Here is a 6,313-nt window from a genome sequence, read left to right on the forward strand (position 1 = left end):
TGTAGAGAACAAAACGGACATTTCAGAACTGAAAAATGCACTAAGCAAAAGAAAAAAACTTAAGCATAGGTTAAATGGCAGAATTAAAAACAGAGGAAATCAGTGAACTTGAAGACAGAACAAGGCCTCAGGGAAATAACAAAAGATCTAATATTGATGTCATTGGAGTCCCTGATGAAGGCAGAAGGAGGGGCTGGAAAAGCATTCAAAGAAATAATGGCTACAAATCTCCCAAATCTGGCAAAAGGCATAAAGAACCCCATGAAGAATAAACCCAAATAAATGCACACCAAGACACATCATAAACAAATTCAGAAAACTCAATTCAAAAAACAAAAAAAACACAAAACCTTGAAGGCAGCCAGAGAGAAATGGTGCATTATACAGAAGAAAAAAAAAAAAGGCCTGTAATCCCAGCACTTTGGGAGGCTGAGGTGAAAGGATAGCTTGCCTAGGGGTTTGAGACCAGCCTTAGCAACAGAGCAAGACCCTATATCTACAAAAAATAAAAATTTTAAAAACACAGCTAGGCTAGGTGCAGTGGCTCATGCCCGTAATCCCAGCACTTTGGGAGGCCGAGACGGGCGGATCACGAGGCCAGGAGATCGAAACCATCCTGGCTAACACGGTGAAACCCTGTCTCTACTAAAAATATAAAAAATTAGCTGGGCATGGTGGTGGGCGCCTGTAGTCCCAGCTACTCGGGAGACTGAGCAGGAGAATGGCGTGAACCCGGGAGGCGGAGCTTGCAGTGAGCCAAGATCGCACCACTGCACTCCAGCCTGGGTGACAGAGTGAGACTCCGTCTCACAAAAAAAAAAAAAAAAAAAAAAAAAAAAATTAGCCAGGTGTGGTGGCGGGTGCCTATAGTCTCAGTTACTCAGGAGGCTGAGGTGAGAGAATAACATGAATCTGGGAGGCAGAGGTTGCAGTGAGCCGAGATCACAACACTGCATTCCAGCCTGGGCGACAAAGTGAGACTGTCTCAAAAAACAAAAAACAAAAACAAGCCAGGCACAGTGGCTCACGCCTGTAATCCCAGCACTTTGGGAGGCCGAGGCAAGTGGATCACAAGGTCAGGAGATCGAGACCATCCTGGCTAACATGGTGAAACCCTGTCTCTACTAAAAATACAAAAAAATTAGCCAGGTGTTGGCGGCACGCGCCTGTAGTCCCAGCTACTCAGGAGGCTGAGGCAGGAGAATCGCTTGAACCCGAGAGGCGGAGATTGCAGTGAGCCGAGATCGCGCCACTGCACTCCAGCCTGGGCGACAGAGTGACACTCTGTCCCCCCACCCCCCCAAAAAAAAAGAAAAGAAAAGAAAAGAAAAAAAAACAGCCAGGCATGGTGGTACGTGCCTGCAGTCCCAGCTACTCAAGAGGCTGAAGTGGCAAGATTGCTTGAGCCTGGAAGGTAGAGGCTGCAGTGAGCTGTGATAATGCCACTCTACTCCAGCCTGGGTGACAGAGTGAGACCCTGTCTCAAAAATAATAAATAAATATAATAAAGAAAGGTGGCCAGGCGTGGTGGCTCACGCCTGTAATCCTAGCACTTTGGGAGGCCGAGGTGAGTGGATCATGAGATCAGGAGTTCGAGACCAGCCTGGCCAACATGGTGAAACCCCATCTCTACTAAAAATAAAAAAAATTAGCAGGGTGTGGTGGTGCCCGCCTGTAGTCCCACCTACTCGGGGGTCTGAGGCAGGAGAATCGCTTGAACCCAGGACGCAGAGGTTGCAGTGAGCCGAGATCATGCCCATTGCACTCCAGACTGGGCAACAGAGTAAGACTCCGTCTCAAGAAAAAAAAAAGAAAGGCAAAAGAACTAGATTAGCTAAAACAATTTTGAAAAAGAAGTGAGAGAAATCAATCTATCTGATTTTGAGATTTCTTATGAGCTACAATAATAAAAACTCTTGGTATTAGTGATGGGATCGACACAAAGATCAATGGAACGCAACAGAGAATCAGAAACAGTCACACAAGTACAGCCAAGTGATTTTTGACGAAAGTGCAAAAGCAATTCAATGGAAGAAAAACAGTCTTCTCAAACAAATGGTGCTAGTTAGATATTCATAAGCAAAAAAACCCCACAAAAACCAAAAAACACTCAAACTTTAAACCACATACAGAAATTAACTCCAAATGGATATACCGAATGTAAATGACAAGTTAATGGGTGCAGCACACCAACATGGCACATGTATACATATGTAACAAACCTGCATGTTGTGCACATGTACCCTAGAACTTAAAGCATAATAATAAAACAAAACATTAAAACTTTTAGAGTATCTATTTGATCTTTTTAGGACTCAAAAAAAGCTGGCCACAAGACTAAATTTACATCAATTACATTAAAATTAAAAACTGTTCATCAAAAAGTACCATAAAGTGAAAACATAAAAAAAAAAAAGAAAAAAGAAATTAAGTCCAAATGAATCATAGATTTAAATGTAAAATTTAAAAATTTTATAAAAGTGGCCGGGCGCAGTGGCTCACGCCTGTAATCCTGGCACTTCGGGAAGCCAAGGTGGGAGGATTGCTTGACCCCAGGAGTTTGAGACCAGTCTGGGCAACATGGCAAAACCCGTCCCTAAAAAAAATACAAAAATTAGGCTAGTCACGGTGGCTCACGCCTGTAATCTCAGCACTTTGGGAGGCCGAGGCGGGTGGATCACGAGGTCAGGAGATAGGGACCATCCTGGCTAACACAGTGAAACCCCATCTCTACTAAAAAATACAAAAAAAAAAAAAAAATTTGCCGGGCATGGTGGCAGGCGCCTGTAGTCCCAGCTACTTGGGAGGCTGAGGCGGGAGAATGGCGTGAACCCGGGAGGCGGAGGTTGCAGCGAGCCGAGATCGTGCCACTGCACTCCAGCACTCCAGCCTGGGCGACAGAGCGAGACTCTGTCTCAAAAAAAACAAAAAACAAAAAATACAAAAATTAGCCAGGCATGGTGCAGACACCGGTAGTCTTAGCTACTCAGGAGGCTGAGGTGTGAGAATCACCTGAGCCCAGGAGGTTGAGGCTGCGGTGAGCTGTGATCATGCCACTGCACTCCAGCCTGGGGTGACAGAGTAAGACCGTGTCTCCAAAAAAAAAAAAAAAATTTAGAAAAATACATATGATAAAGTCTTCAGGAATTTGGGCTAGGCAAAGAGTTCTTCGACTTGACACCAAAAGCAATCTAATAAAAGATAAAATTGGTAAACCAGACCTCATCAAAATTATAAACTTTTGCTTTGCAAAAGACCCTGTTAAGAAGATGAAAAGGGGCTGAGCGCAGCGGCTCACGCCTGTAATCCCAGCACTTTGGGAGGCTGAGGGGATGTTGATCACAAGGTCAGGAGATCCAGACCATCCTGGCTAACACAGTAAAAGCCCGTCTCTACTAAAAATACAAAAGAATTAGCCGGGCGTGGTAGCACGCGGCTGTAGTCCCAGCTACTTGGGAGGCTGAGAAAGGAGAATCGCTTGAACCGGGGAGGCGGAGGTTGCAGTGAGCCGAGATTGTGCCACTGCACTCCAGCCTGGGCAACAGAGCAAGGCTCTGTCTCAAACAAACAAACAAACAAAAAGATGAAAAGGGCTGGGAGCAGTGGCTCACGCCTGTAATCCCAGCACTCTGGGAGGCTGAGGTGGTCGGATCGCGAGGTCAGGAGTTCGAGACCAGCCTGACCAACACGGTGAAACCCCATCTCTACTAAAAATACAAAAATTAGCCAGGTGTGGTGGCAAGCGCCTGTAATCCCAGCTACTCAGGAGGCTGAGGTGGGAGAATCACTTGAACCTGGGAGGCAGAGGTTGTAGAGATTACGCCACTGCACTCCAGCCTGGGGGACAGAACGAGACTCCAACTCAAAAACAAAAAACCAAAAAAAAAAAAAAAAAAAGCCAAGATGAAAAAAAGACACGCTGCTGACTAGGAGAAAATATCTGCAAACTACATATCCAACAAAGCAGTGGTATCTAGAATACATTAGGAATTCTCAAAACTCAACAGTTAACAAAAACCGAACAATCTAATTACGAAATGAACAAAAGATATGAACAGACATTTCACCCAAGAGTATACAGGGGCCAGGCATGGTGGCTCATGCCTGAAATCCTAGCACTTTGGGAGGCCAAGACAGGAGGATCACTTGATCCCAGGAGTTCAAGACCAGCCTGGGCAACATAGCAAGATCCCATCTCTTCCAAAAAAGAGAGAATAGACAGATGGCAAATAAGCACATGAAAAGATGTTCAACATCATTAGCCATCAGAAAAATGCAAATTACAACCACAAAGAGACATTACTACACATTTATTGGAATGGCTATAATAAAAAAAGTAACATCACCAAATGCTGGCAAGTATGTGGAGAAACAAGACCATACAGTGCCGGTGGGAATGTAAAATAGTACAGTCACTCTGGAAAACAGTTTGGCTATTTGTTTAATAACTAAGCACGCACTACGACTTAGTGATTGTATTCCTGGGCATTTATCTTGGAGAAATGTCAATTTATGTTCAAATAAAAATCTGTACATGAAGGTTTGTAGCAGCTTTATTTGTAATAGCCAAAGAATGGAAACAGCAAAGATATCTTTTAATGGATGAATAAATCAACTGTGGTACATCCATAGCCCAATAGCCCAACTTCAATAAAAAGGAATGAAGTACCTTTTTTTTTTTTTTTTTTTGAGACAGGGTCTCACTCTGTCACTCATGCTGGAGTGCAGTGGCGTGATCTCGGCTCACTGCAGCCACCACAGCCCAGGCTCAAGCGATCCTCTCACCTCAGCTTCCTGAGTAGCTGGGATTACAGGAATGCACCACTGCACCTGGCTAATTTTTTTTTTTTTTTTTTTTTTGTAGAGACGAGGTCTCACTATGTTCCTCAGACTGGTCTCAAACTCCTGGGGCTCAAGCGATCTGCCTGCCTGAGCCTCCCAAGGTTGCTAGGATTACAGGCGTGAGCCACTGCGCCTGGCCAAGGAACGAACTACCGATACACGCAACAACCTGGATGATTCTTCAGGGAATTAAGCTGACTGGAAAAAACCAATCCCAAAAGGCTCTATGAATCCCTTTATTTGGCATTCTTGACATGCCAAAATTAGGGAAATGAAGAACAGATTAGTGGTTGCCAGGAGTTGAAGGACTGGGAATGGGAGGAATGTGGGTGTGGCTATAAAAAAGCAATGGAAGGGATCCTTGTGATGATGGGAATATTCTGTTATCTTGAATTTTATTAATGTCAATATCTGGCTGTGATATTTACTATAGTTTTGCACAATGTTAGAGAAGTGGGAAAGGAACACAGGATCTCTCTGTACTATTTATTATGACTGCATAGAATAAATTTTTATGTACAATTTCTTAAAATTTTACTGTTCTCAAAATGAATTTCTCAATAATTTGTACAATGATCTCTAAAAATCTAAAAAGTAGATGATACTGTAGCTTTTTCTTTCCTTTTTTTTTTGAGATGGAGTCTTGCTCTGCCGCTCAGGCTGTAGTGCCGTGGTGCCATCTCGGCTCGATGCAACCTCTGCCTCCTGGGTTCAAGTGATTCTCCTGCCTCAGCCTCCTGCTGAGGCTGGAGGAGTTCAGCCTGTAGCTGAGACTACAGGCCCACGCCACCATGCCCTGCTAACTTTTGTATTTTTAGTAGAGACAGGGTTTCACCATGTTGGCCAGGCTGGTCTCAAACTCCCAACCTCAGGGGATCCACCCACCTCGGCCTCCCAAAGTGCTAGGATTACAGGCGTGAGCCACCGCGCCCGGCCTTTTTTTTTTTTTGAGACAGGATCTCACTGTGTCACCCAGGCTGGAGTGTAGTGGGGCAACAATGGCTCACTGCAGCTTGGACCTCCCCGGCTCATGCCATCCTCCCGCCTCAGCCTCCTGAGTAGTTGCGACTACAGGTACATGTGGTATACGCCACCATACCCGGATAATTTTATTTTTCGTAGACGCCGGGTATCACTTTGGTTGCTCAGGCTGGTCTCCTTGAACTCCTGAGCTCAAGGGATCTTCCTTCCACACTCCCAAAGTGCGGGGATTACAAACGTGAGCCACCACGACTGGCCGAAATTGTGCACGTCAAATGGGTGAATTGTATGGTATGTGAACTTTATCTCAATAAAGATGTTATTTAAACGGAAAAAGTAACTGAAATGTGAAAAGTGCGCTTAAAAAAAATAACGAGGGGCCGGGCGCAGTGGCTCACGCCTGTAATCCCAGCACTTTGGGAGGCCAAGGCGGGCGGATCACCTGAGGTCAGGAGTTCGAGAACAGCCTGGCCAAGGTGGTGAAAACCCG

General features: G+C 44.9%; 1 protein-coding gene across 8 annotated transcripts in view; it reads right to left on the bottom strand.

Moving 5' to 3' along the window:
• Positions 1-6,313, bottom strand: part of OGDH (oxoglutarate dehydrogenase) — a 481,925-nt gene that overhangs the window by 93,971 nt on the left and 381,641 nt on the right.

The sequence above is a fragment of the Pongo abelii genome, chromosome 6 (assembly GCF_028885655.2).
Source record: "Pongo abelii isolate AG06213 chromosome 6, NHGRI_mPonAbe1-v2.0_pri, whole genome shotgun sequence".
Classification (NCBI taxonomy): Eukaryota; Metazoa; Chordata; class Mammalia; order Primates; family Hominidae; genus Pongo; species Pongo abelii.